The 13,183-nt window shown below is 43.4% G+C and overlaps 1 long non-coding RNA gene across 1 annotated transcript; it reads left to right on the top strand.

The window, feature by feature from the left end:
- The first annotated feature begins 6,844 nt into the window (after positions 1–6,844).
- Positions 6,845–8,372, top strand: LOC145715461 (uncharacterized). The gene is made up of 2 exons (XR_014137664.1): positions 6,845–7,261; positions 8,222–8,372. It is a non-coding gene; the product is annotated as an uncharacterized LOC145715461 (long non-coding RNA).
- The last annotated feature ends 4,811 nt before the right edge of the window (positions 8,373–13,183 follow it).

The raw sequence follows: 13,183 nt of genomic DNA, 5'->3' as shown, positions 1-13,183 counted from the left end.
GTGAGTGGTGTGAGAAAGTGGTCTAGTTTCAACCTTCTGCATGTTGCTGTCCAGTTCTCCCAGCACCATTTGTTAAAGAGACTGTCTTTTTTCCATTGGATGTTCTTTCCTGCTTTGTTAAGGATTAGTTGGCCGTACTATTGTGGGTCTAGTTCTGGGGTTTCTATTCTATTCCATTGGTCTGTGTGTCTGTTTTTGTGCCAATACCATGCTGTCTTGATGATTACAGCCTTGTAGTAGAGGCTAAAGTCTGGGATTGTGATGCCTCCTGCTTTGGTCTTCTTCTTCAAAATTACTTTGGCTATTTGGGGCCTTTTGTGGTTCCATATGAATTTTAGAATTGCTTGTTCTAGTTTCGAGAAGAATGCTGGTGCAATTTTGATTGGGATTGCATTGAATGTGTAGACAGCTTTGGGTAGTATTGACATTTTAACAATATTTAATCTTCCAACACATGAGCACGGACTGTTTTTCCATTTCTTTGTGTCTTCTTCAATTTCCTTCATAGGCTTTCTATAGTTTTCAGCATACAGATCTTTTACATCTTCGGTTAGATTTATCCCTAGGTATTTTATGCTTCTTGGTGCAATTGTGAATGGGATAAGTTTCCTTATTTGTCTTTCTGTTGCTTCATTATTAGTGTATAAGAATGCAACTGATTTCTGTACATTGATTTTGTGTCCTGTGACTTTGCTGAATTCATGTATCCGTTCTAGCAGACTTTTGGTGGAGTCTATCGGATTTTCCATGTATAATATCATGTCATCTGCAAAGAGTGAAAGCTTGACTTCATCTTTGCCAATTTTCACGCCTTTGACTTCCTTTTGTTGTCTAATTTCTGATGCTAGTACTTCCAACACTATGTTAAACAACAGTGGTGAGAGTGGACACCCCTGTCCTGTTCCTGATCTCAGGGGGGAAGCTCTCAGTTTTTCCCCATTGAGGATGATGTTAGCTGTGGGCTTTTCATAAATGGCTTTTATGAAGTTTAAGTATGTTCCTTCTATGCCAACTTTCTCGAGGGTTTTTATTAAGAAAGGATGCTGAGTTTTGTCAAATGCTTTTTCTGCATCGATTGACAGGACCATATGGTTCGTATTTTTCTTTTATTAATGTGATGTATCACATTGATTGGTTTGCGAATGTGGAACCAGCCCTCCAGCCCAGGAATGAATCCCACTTGATCATGGTGAATAATTCTTTTTATATGCTGTTGAATTCTATTTGCTAGTATCTTATTGAGAATTTTTGCATCAATATTCATCAGTGATATTGGCCTGTAGTTGCCTGCTTTTTTCTGGGTCTCTGTCTGGTTTAGGAATCAAAGTAACACTGGTTTCATAGAATGAGTCTGGAAGTTTTCTTTACCTTTTTATTTTTTGGAATAGCTTGAAAAGGATAGGTATTATATCTGCTTTAAATGTCTGGTAGAATTCCCCATGGAAGTCATATGGTCCTGGACTCTTATTTATTGGGAGATTTTTGATAACTGATTACATTTCTTCGCTGGTTATGGGTCTGTTCAAGCTTTCTATTTCCTCCTTATTGAGTTTTGGAAGTGTGTGGGTGTTGAGGAATTTGTCCATTTCTTCCAGGTTGTCCAGTTTCTTGGCATATAATTTTTCATAGTATTTTTGAGAATTGCTTGTATCTCTGAGGGATTGGTTGTAATAATTCCATTTTCATTCATGATTTTATCTATTTGGGTCATCTCCCTTTTCTTTTTGAGAAGCCTGGCTAGAGGTTTATCAATTTTGTTTATTTTCTCATAAAACCAACTCTTGGTTTCATTGATTTGCTCTACAGTTTTTTTTAGATTCTATATTGTTATCTCTGCTCTGATCTTTATTATTTATCTTCTTCTGCTGGGTTTGGAGTATCTTTGCTGGTCTGATTCTATTTTCTTTAGGTGCACTGTTAGATTTCGTATTTGGGATTTTTCTTGTTACTTGAGATAGGCCTGGATTGCAATGTATTTTCCTCTCAGGACTCCCTTCGCTGCATCCCAAAGCGTTTGGATGTTGTATTTTCATTTTCGTTTGTTTCCATATATTTTTAAATTTCTTCCCTAATTGCCTGGTGGACCCATTCATTCATTAGTAGGGTGTTCTTTAACCTCCATGCTTTTGGAGGTTTTCCAGACTTTTTCCTGTGGTTGATTTCAAGCTTCATAGCATTGTGGTCTGAAAGTATGCATGGTATGATTCAATTCTTGTATACTTATGAAGGGCTTTTTTGTGACCCAATATGTGATCTATCTTGGCGAATGTTCCATGTGCACTCGAGAAGTATCTTCTGTTGCTTTGGGATGCAGAGTTCTAAATATATCTGTCAAGTCCATCGGATCCAATGTATCATTCAGGGCCCTTGTTTCTTTTTTGACCGTGTGTCTAGATGATCTATCCATTGCTGTGAGTGGAGTGTTAAAGTCCCCTGCAATGACCACATTCTCATTAATAAGGTTGCTTGTGTTTGTGAGTAATTGTTTTATATATTTGGGGGCTCCCGTATTCAGAGCATAGACATTTATAATTGTTAGTTCTTCTTGATAGATACACCCTACAATTATTATATAATGCCCTTCTTCATCTCTTGTTACAGCCTTTAATTGAAAGTCTAGTTTGTCTGATATAAGTATGTCTACTCCAGGTTTCTTTTGACTTCCAGTAGCATGATAAATATTTTTCCATCCCCTCAGTTTCAATCTGAAGGTGTCCTGAGGTCGAAAATGAGTCTCTTGTAGACAGCAAATAGATGGGTCTTGTTTTTTTATCCATTCTGACACCCTATGTCTTTTGGTTGTTGCATTTTGTCCATTAACGTTCAGTGTTATTATAGAAAGATATGGGTTTAGAGTCATTGTGATATCTGTAGGTTTCCTGCTTGTAGCAATGTCTCTGGTACTTTGTCTCACAGGATCACCCTTAGGATCTCTTGTAGGGCTGGTTTAGTGGTGACGAATTCCTTCAGTTTTTGTTTGTTTGGGAAGACCTTTATCTCTCCTTCTATTCTAAACGACAGACTTGCTGGAAAAAGGATTCTTGGCTGCATATTTTTTCTGTTCATCAAATTGAAGATTTCCTGCCATTCCTTTCTGACCTGCCAAGTTTCAGTAGAGAGATCGGTCACGTGTCTTATAGGTCTCCCTTTATATGTTAGAGCACGTTTATCCCTTGCTTTTTTCAGAATTTTCTCTTTATCCTTGTATTTTGCCAGTTTCACTATGATATGTCATGCAGAAAATTGATTCAAGTTATGTCTGAAGGGGGTTCTCTGTGCCTCTTGGATTTCAATGCCTTTTTCCTTCCCCAGATCAGGGAAATTCTCAGCTATATTTCTTCAAGTACACCTTCAGCACCTTTCCCTCTCTCTTCCTCCTCTGGAATACCAATTATGCGTAGATTATTTCTCTTTAGTGCATCACTTAGTTCTCTAATTTTCCCCTCATACTCCTGGATTGTTTTATCTCTCTTTTTCTTAGCTTCTTTTTCCATCACTTTATCTTCTAGTTCACCTATTCTCTCCTCTGCCCTTTCAATCTGAGTTGTGATCCTCTCCATTTCATTTTGCAGCTCGTTAATAGCATTTTTTAGCTCCTCCTGGCTGTTCCTTAGTCCCTTGATCTCTGTAGCAATAGATTTTCTGCTGTCCTTTATACTGTTTTCAAGCCAAGCGATTAATTTTATGACTATTATTCTAAATTCACTTTCTGGTATATTGTGTAAATCGTTTTTGATCAGTTCCTTAGCTGTCGTTATTTCCTGGAGGTTTTTTTGAGGAGAATTCTTTCGTTTCGTCATTTTGGATAGTCCCCGGAATGGTGTGGAACTGGTGGGCACTTCCCCTGTGCTGTCTTGAATAACTTGCATTGGTGGGCGGTGCCACAGTCAGACCTGATGTTTGCCCCCAGCCCACCTCTGGGGCCACAGTCAGACTGATTTGTACTTTCTCTTCCCCTCTCCGAGGTGTGGCTTTCACTGTGGGGTTGCATGGCCCTTCTGGGCTACTTGCACATTGCCAGGCTTGTGGTGCTGGGGATCTGGCGTATTAGCTGGGGTGGATAGGCAAGGTGCAAGGGGCGGGAAGGGCAGGCTCAGCTCGCTTATCCTTCGGTGATCCGCTTCAGGAGGGGCCCTGTGGCACCAGGAGGGAGTCAGACCTGTCAGAGGGATGGATCTGCAGCAGCACAGTGTTCGGTATTTGCGCGGTGCAAGCCAGTTCCCTGGCAGGAACTGGTTCCCTTTGGGATTTTAGCTGAGGGGTGGGCGAGGGAGATGGCCTGGCAAGTGCCTTTGTTCCCCGCCAAGCTGCTCTCTGTCATCCGGGGCTCAACAACTCTCTCTCCTGTTGTCCTCCAGCCCTTGCGCTCTCTGAGCAGAGCTGCTAACTTATAACCTTCCAGGTGTTACGTCCCACTTGCTGTCCGAACACACTCTGTCTGGCCCCTCCGCTTTTGCAAACCAGACTCAGGGCCTCTGCTTTGCAGGGGGGCTGCCCCTCTGCCCTGACTCCCTCCCTCCAGTCCGTGTAGCACGCACCGCCTCTCTGCCCTTCCTACCATCTTCCGTGGACCTCTCATCTATGCTTGGCTCTGGAGAACCCGTTCTGCTAGTCTTCTGGCGATTTTTTGGGTTATTTAGGCAGGTGTGGGTGGAATCTAAGTGATCCACAGGACGCGGTGAGCTCAGCGTCTCCTATGCCGCCATCTTCCTAAATAAAACTCAGATCTCACATTTAGGTCTTTAGTACAGTTTGATGGTATTTTATATATCATTGATAAATGATCCCGATTCTTTCTTTTGCATATGCCTGTTCAATTTCCTAATGGTGTAAATATATCGACCATATAAGTGTGGGTCTCTATTCAGTCTCATTGATCTATGTAACTATGTTTGTGCCAATACCATGATGTTTTGTGTTTTTTATCATTGCAGTGTGTCTTCAAATCTGAGATTGTGATGCCACCAGCTTTGTTTTGTTTTGTTTTGTTTCAAAATTGCTTTCTATGTGGATTTATTTGTGGTTCCATTCAAACATTAGGATTCTTTATTCTACTTTTGTGAAAAAAATGCTATTAACATTTTGATAGGGAGTCCAATACATCTCTAGGTTACGCTGGTAGTCAATATTAATTCTTCCCATTCATGAGGATTGTATATCTTCCCATATGTTTGTCATTTTTCATTATTTTGTTGTCTTTTGTTTGTTTGTTTGTTTAAATGGTATTTTGTTATTATCTAAAAGGAAATTTTCATTGAACACAATTTTAAAAATTTCAGTTGGGCTTCTCACACCCTCACAGTTTCAAGACACATGATGGTGAATGATTTTTACAGTTTAGTTACACTGAAAAAGAAATAATCTTAGGGAGATTATAGGAAGGTATTCTCATTTGAAAATGAATATAAATATACAATTTCAGTCACTGTGTTTGTAAATCTCTGCTCTCTAATATTAAGCTTCTATCATCCATTATTTACTGTTTCTAGACATTTTTTTCTCTATGCAATTAGAAGTGAAGGAAATATACATTTTATTTTTACATTTTCAACATTAATTACAAAATATTTCAGATTCCAAAAGTGTTCAAGATATATATAGTCTTAATCCCCATCACCCATTTCACCCAATCTCCCACCCACCTCTTCTCTCTGGTGCCCAACAGTGTTTCCAAGAGTTAAGTCTTTTTGTTGGACTGTTTCTCTTTTCCTCCTTTTATCGATTTGCTTAGTTTCTTACATTGTGCATATGAGTGAAATAAAATGGATTTGGGGTTTTCTGGGTTATTTCTCTTAGCATTATACAGTTTAAAGATTAAGGAAATGTTTCCATTTGCAATAACAGGATAGATCTAGAGAATATAGTGCATATATCCCATCCTAGGAAAATGCTTTCTACTCCCTCTAGGTCATGAGCAGAGGACAACCTGGGACTTGGAGGACTGAGGACCTTGGTTTGCAGATTGCAGCAGAGCAGTGCATGTCAGTGTGGGGACCAAGGTCAGGAGCCTGCTTGCTGGAGTCTCAGGTCGTCCTTAGGAACTGGTTCCAGAGGCACTCCTGGATGTGGGAGGATGCCTCATGAGTGACGTGAACACCAGGACAAGGGTTGGAGACAGTGCACCAGGGAGGATTCTGAGGATTCTCACCTAGAACATGAATTCCACAAGCTCTGTTCATGTGGAGACACAGAGACAGACTGAGGCAGAGACAGAGCATGGACACAGGAGAGAGGAAACCAGGAAAAAACACAGACTTGCATAAAGCAGCTTGGAAATTACACCCCATCATTCTATTCTATCCCTTAGTGCAAAGTCACATGGGCCACCCACCCGGGAAGGGAGGGCATGACAGGGATGTGTGACCAGGATTCAGGAACACTGGGAGACACTATGGGGACTGCCCCATAGCATCATCAGCCCAGAGGATGCACTGGGACCTGAGCCCAAATATCATGGAAGACCATGTAAGTGTGTGTCAGGTGGGGACAAGATCTGAATGAGTTCATTTCCACTTTCCCATCGGGCCTGGGAACCAGGCAGGAAGGGGTGGCTGTGCCTGGACCCCAAGGCAGACCCAGGCCCTTTTGAGTGTGTTGTATGCCATGGCCACCCATTTCTCACCTTTCCATGGCTAAGTGTGTGCGTGAGCCTCATGTGATAGCAGGTGTGGGGCACTTCTACAGGCTGCTCCACTGATGGTGTCCCTAGAACCAGATGCCAGAATGACCGATGGGACGTCTGCAGATGGGGAGACTGGGGAGACCCTGAGAGGCCCAGGATTTGTTCAGTGTCCTACTCCTTATCAGGATCAGGAACATGGCCTCAACCCAGCTCTGTGTCCTCAAAGCTGTGGCACTGGCTGCACCCACACCTCTTGGGGGCTTTGGGTGAGGTGTGTTGGTGTCCATGTATGGACAGGGTATGGGGTGGAGTGGAGCCCTTCTGCAGCATGAGTGAGTGGCTCTTGTATGAGGAGGAAGCCCGGCTAGGGGACCCCAGGCAGTGACCTCACTTCCTCGACAACAGAGCACAACAGAATTCAGAACCCAGTAACCTGGCACCCACATTCTGGAGATAGCGTCTTGCTCGGCTTATTTGTTTGGAAACCTGCACATAAGCAATATACTCTCTTGCTGTGTGCCCATGTCACGAGGCTATTGGTTCAGTAGAGCCAACAGTGACAATATTTCACGATCCTGGAGACAGTGTGTCATGTCTCACACTGGGAGCCTCTGGATTCTACCTTGGAAAGACCCAAAGGTAACATAGGGAGTCCCAGATCTAACCAGTCAACCCTGATACCTCTCTTACTGACCTGTGGAGCCTCACATCCCCTCCCCATGTGTATTTGTCTATGTGTGGAAGCAAGGGTCATGTGTGGAGGACCCACCTGGACAGGTGCAGTCTGAAGAGGGTCAGATGCCCAGTGGGCCGTCATGCTCACAACACAGGTCAAGGCTGGCTGAGAGGGACAGGGTGTTCTGGGTCTTCCCTCTTGTCCCCAAGGTTCATCCTGAGACCTGAAGGTGCATGTCACTGCGTCCTGAGTGCAGGGCTGTAGACAGGTTAGTTTCCAATCTGGGAGCAGCAGGGGGAGAAGGCAGAAGGACCCTGAGGATGTTCAGGCAGGGCTGAGATACCTCTGGGCCAGCTGCTATTCAATGCCTTTACAGAACACTACAGATGAGATTGGGAAGTTGTTGGCAGACCCATGTTCCGTCTACCCTGTTGAGGTGGCCATGTGTCCAAACACCCCGGAGGGCCTCCCTGGACAGATGGAGAAAGTGACCAATGGGACCTCTCCAGAAGCAGTGCCTGGAGATTGCCTGGAGAGGTCACAGTCCAGACTACTGCACAGGACAGTGGCCCACCAATTGCTGGTTCGGGATCTAGAGCCCACGGAGGCAGAGCCAGTGGGTGATAAGCTTGAGGGTGTGTGATGTGCATGTATGGGGCCAGCCAGTTATTAGTTACCCAGGGAGGAGCCCCCAGGGCGTGGTGTGGGGACAGGAGCAAAGACTGGCCTCAGAGTACCCAGCTGTGGATTGCAGGAGGGAAGATGTCCTGGTGTGGGTTCCTGGCTGTAGCTTCTCTGGGAGGTTCACGGGTGTGTTCTGTTCCTGCAAAGTCACCTGGAGAGGCAGGCATCTGGGTGACCTTTCTCCTCTCACTGCTGAGGACTTAGACTTTCTCCAAATATCACTCTTTTGTATTCTGAAGTTTCAGGTGCAGGAGCAGAGGCCACTGTGTCTCCAGAACTTGAGGCAACACCATCACTGGCATCAGCTGCTCTGTAGGGAGGTGTGCTGTCTGCCTAGTTTTTACTTATTTTATCTCTGCAAAAAGGGATTCAAATATATTTTCAACTCCAGCTAATATTCTTGTTATCGTGATTCTAAATTCTGGTTTAGATATCTTGCTTGTATCTGTGTTGGTTAAATCCCTGGCTGTCGTTTCTTCATGCTGTTTCTTTTGAGGTGAATTCCTTCATTTTTTTTTTCATTTGGAAGGTATAAAATGAATTAATGAAGTAGAAAAATTGAAATTAAAAAAATAAAATTAAAAAAATATTAAAATTAAAAATCAAAAACACACACACAAATTGAATAGATGATGCTGGATCCTAGCTGTGTTTTGGTCTGGGTGTTGAAAGTTGTTTGACAGATTAGAGAAACGAAAAAGAAAAGGGAGGGACAGGGGAAAAAAAAGGAAATAATTTGAGAATTTGAAAATATGAATACCATAAAGTAGACTAAAATGAGATGATGTGGGTAAAATAGAATTTGAAATAATATACACAAAAGTAGAGAATATAGTAGAAAAAAATAAAGAAAAATATTTTAATACAAATTAAAAAGAAATATGAATTTTTTTCATTTTCTGTATTTAAGAAAAAAGAAAAGAAATGAAACAGAAAAAAAAAGAAAAAAGAAATCATTTAAAAACTTGAAAAACGTGAATATATTATAGTAGACTGAAATAAAATAATGGGAGTAAGATTGAATTTAAAAAAGAATTTTACATAAAAGCAAAAAATATAGTAAAAATTAAATAAAAAAATATTTTAAAAGAAATTGAAAGTAAAAATGAAGTTTTTCTCTTTCTGCATCCAAGTAAAGAAAAGAAATGAAAAAGAGAAAAAAAAGAAAGAAAAAAAGGAAATTGTTTGAAAATTTGAAAGATGAGTTCACTGAGATAGACTAAAATAAAATGATGGAAGTAAAGTAGAATTTGAAAAAAAAATTACGCAAAAGTAAAAAATATAGTGATATAAATTAAAGACAGGTATTTTTAATAAGAATTGAGAATAAAAATGAGGTTTTTTTCTCTTTCTGTATTCAAGAAAAAGAAAAGAACTGTAAATGAGAAAAAGGAAAAGAGAAAAAGAAGACAAAAAATTGAATAGATGAAGCTGCTGACAGATTGAAGTAGGACTGGAATTGCTTCGTTTTCCCCTAGAGGTCAGTCCATGTAGCTCTTCATAGTCCATAAATTTAGCAGTAGGTGAGGTCTGTGTTCTTGAAGAGCAAAGATGTCCCAGTGGGGCGGGGCTCTGTGTAACAGCTCCGCTCTCCACTGGATGGCACTGCTAGCCTACTGGAGTGGATTGTTGTGGTGTTGGTAAGTGCACATGTGCATGCGCTGGAGCAGGGACCAGTCCATTCTCCCGGATCAGCAATTGTGCACCAGTCCTCTGTCTTCAGCTCTCATCTACTCCCCGCTTTTCCACTCTCTGTGACCAGGCCCAGGCAGTACCTCTCTTCCATGTTTTGTCTCAGGTGCGGCTGTTTTCCCCTGCCCCTTACTTCGGAAGGACTGCGGCTTTGACCCTTTCTGCCCCTCTGCTGGAGGGTCTCACCTAGCAATGGCTGAATGAGCAATGGCTGAATGTTGGCTGCACCCAGGAATGCCCGCTGGACCCTGCTATTGCCGGTGCCCTGAGACTGTGGCCAGGTGCCAGCCCACCCCAAAAAAAGATCATGAGACAGTGTAGCATCAGCGTTTCAGGGATTATGGAAAATTGCAACACACATCTGGCACCAGGCTTCACCCTCAAAGACCTTGCCCCAGCACCAGCGAATGTAGCTGCTTTCCGGGGTCTGCCGAGACCAGGTGGCTTCAACAGTGTCTACCAAATGCCCTTCCAGCAGTGGAACCACTTTTTCCCATGTGGCCCGAGAACCTCCCGGACCCCAGTCTGTTCCTGGGGATTCAGCTTTCCCACCAGAGCACGGCCAGGTCTCGAACAGGGGAGTTGCAGCCTTTGGGCTCCCCTTGTTTACAGTCTTAAAGGAATTTAAACCCTATCCTTTCTCCTTTCTCCTTTCTCCTTTCTCCCTTTTTAGTTTAGTCCCTGCAGCTGTTTCCAATTTTCCACTTTCTCCACAGCTGCATTTGGGGAAGGGTGCTTTTTCCCTATGCTTTCCTCCTCCGCAGTCTCTATCCTCTCTCTGCCGGCAAAATGGGTTCCCTCCCTTTCATGGCTTCTTCCTCCCCAAGTTCAGCTCTTCGTGTTGTATACCTGCTGAATTCTGTGGTTCAGGTTGTGCAGATTGTTGTGTTAATCTTCCAATCAGTTTTCTAGGTGTGTAGGATGGTTTAGTGTTGGTCTGGATATATGTCATGGATGCAAGACACACAAAAGTCTTCCATGCTATTCCGCCATCTTGGCTCCTCCTCCGCATCACCCCATCATTCCTACAGGTATAATTTTTCATTTCACATATCCTAATATCAGCTATAGAAATGCCATTGATTTTCCTTTATGGTTTCTCTTTCCCCCACATTACATACATGTTTTGCTTTAATTCCTGAGCATATTTTTAATGTCTCTTTCACATTATCAACTGTCATCTGGTGGTCTTTTGCTGTGGACTGATTTTTTCCTAGTTATGAGACCCAGTTCCCTGCTTTGCATATTGTGTAAGTTTTCATAAGAGGCTGGGCATGAGACTATGAATGTGTTGAAAGTCTTGGTTTTGGTATGCCCCTCTTATGAATGCTGAATGTCATTTTGAAAAGCAATTAATAACTTGTGAGTCAGCTTCATTTTCTCCAGGCTTACTGTTTTTGTTGTGTTAAGATGTATTTACCATTGTCTAGAAATATTTTTAAGCCCTGATGGACAAGTTGTGATTAGCATTTGCTCTAGAGCCGTGTTGTTAGATGTACCACTGATGTGTGACCTTTGATGGGGTTTCATGACCCACATATTGATTCATATTGGTGTGTTATAGTGAGTGGTGACTCTGAGTGACACATTTGGCTTTGTTCCAGTTGACTCTTTTAGGACCACCGTGATTGTACTATGAATATATCCCAAATATTAATTTTCCATCTTGAAGAAAAGTTAACATATTTTCTTTTAAAACATGGTGTCCACGCAATGATGTCAGGAGGGCTAGTGAGAAAGCCATCTGTGATTGGCCAGCTGAGCTGCCAGATGATTGGCCACATGATCAAGGTCAACCTCAGAGAAGCCTGATGATTGGCCAGATATGGTTTTGACGTCACAAGAAAGCAATGTGATGAACCAGGGCTGTTAATAAAGGCAGGCAACAGCTCAGGCCATACTGAGGAAAGAGATGGCAATTCCACCACAGCTCTTCCTGCTGTTCCACACATTATCTGCCCTGTTCCCTTCCATTGCTAATGGCAAGAAGTGTGCTCACTCCTGCCTGAGGCCTCTTGTTGACATTCTGTACTCCACATTCATGTCTGTGCTTACCTTTCTGCCCCTCTGTAGTTCTGAGGGTCTCCATACCCACACCTTGTAACTCCAGGACCCACTTCCCACTGTAAGGTTGGCTGGGCCAGTCACCTATGCATTCCCATTTCGCAAGTGGGTTGGAGAACTAGTTATGAGAGTACAGTGGATTCTCAGGCAGCTGGGGAGATCCCCTCCCAAACCTCTGTGATCAGAACCAGGGTCAGCACAGGAAACCCAAGCCCATGTCCTGAGGGAACCCTGAACACCCTGTTCCCCCTGGGGTCCTCCAACTCAGCTCAGCACAGGACACATAAATGCTCTGCACATCAGGCTGACCCAGATGTCCACATTGTGGACAATGCCCAAAGATACCTGGCAGAGAGGAGAGTTTTTGACAGAAGTAAGTACTGGGAGGAGTCACCACAACACTGGACACAGTGGGGGTCTTTGGAACACAGAACATGAGCTGTCTGATCCAGCTCAGTGGTGAAAAAACAAATCCCCAAGACACTGGAGTGACCAGAAGCCAACAGAGTACAACCATTCCAACCCAGAATAGCACAGTGCAATTGATTCCCCAGAACACTGGGTTTGTGGGAGCCACTCTCCAATGAGCCCTGCATACCAGCTCACGATTGGGCAACAGAATCACTTGGAAACCTATCTGACAAGAGGCCACTGAACTATGAGCACTTCAACCCAGGAGAGGGGGCAATTGCGTGGCCAGGACACTAGACTTTCCAGGTGCTTTCAGAAAACAAGCATTCCAATTGAGAAGAGAAGACTGCAATCAAGTCTCCAGAATACTGGTCTTGGCAATATCCGGAAGACCATGATTACCCCAACCCAGCTATATACTAGACCAAGGAGTCATCTGGACAGTGAGCTCACAACATGTCATGGTACTTGGAGCCCAAAAAGCCATCTCTGCACTAGGCTACGTATGCACCTGGACAGTGAGCTCACCAAGTGCCCTTGAGCCTGGAGCCCTCCAACAGAGCAGAGTACTGGACAATCATGTCTTCAGAATTCCAGGCTTTCCAGGAGCCTTCAGACTATGAGCCATCCAATTCAGCTCTGCATGAAGCCAAGTTGTGACCTGGACAGTGGACTCACTACTTTCCCTTGGACCTGGAGGGCTCCAAAGCAGCTCAATACTAGGCCAAGTACTGTCTTAGACAGTGGGATCACCACATTCCCTTGGATCTGGAGCCATACAATTGAGCAGAGCACAGGAAAATCAATTCTCCAGAACATCAGGCTTTCCAAGAGGAATCAGACTGTGATTCCTATAACCCAGCTCTGAACTAGGCCAAGGAGTCACCTGGACAACGTGGTCAACACATGCCCTGGAACATGCAGCCTTAAAACCTAGTTCTGCACTAGGCCATGGAGTCATCTGGTCAGTGAGCTCACCATGTGCCCTTGGAACATGAGCCTTCCAAACAGATTGCCATGGCAATCAAGTCTTC

Source organism: Panthera onca, chromosome B1 (genome assembly GCF_046562875.1).
Source record: "Panthera onca isolate mPanOnc1 chromosome B1, mPanOnc1 haplotype 2, whole genome shotgun sequence".
NCBI lineage: Eukaryota > Metazoa > Chordata > Mammalia > Carnivora > Felidae > Panthera > Panthera onca.
This window is presented reverse-complemented; position numbering and strand designations above follow the sequence as displayed.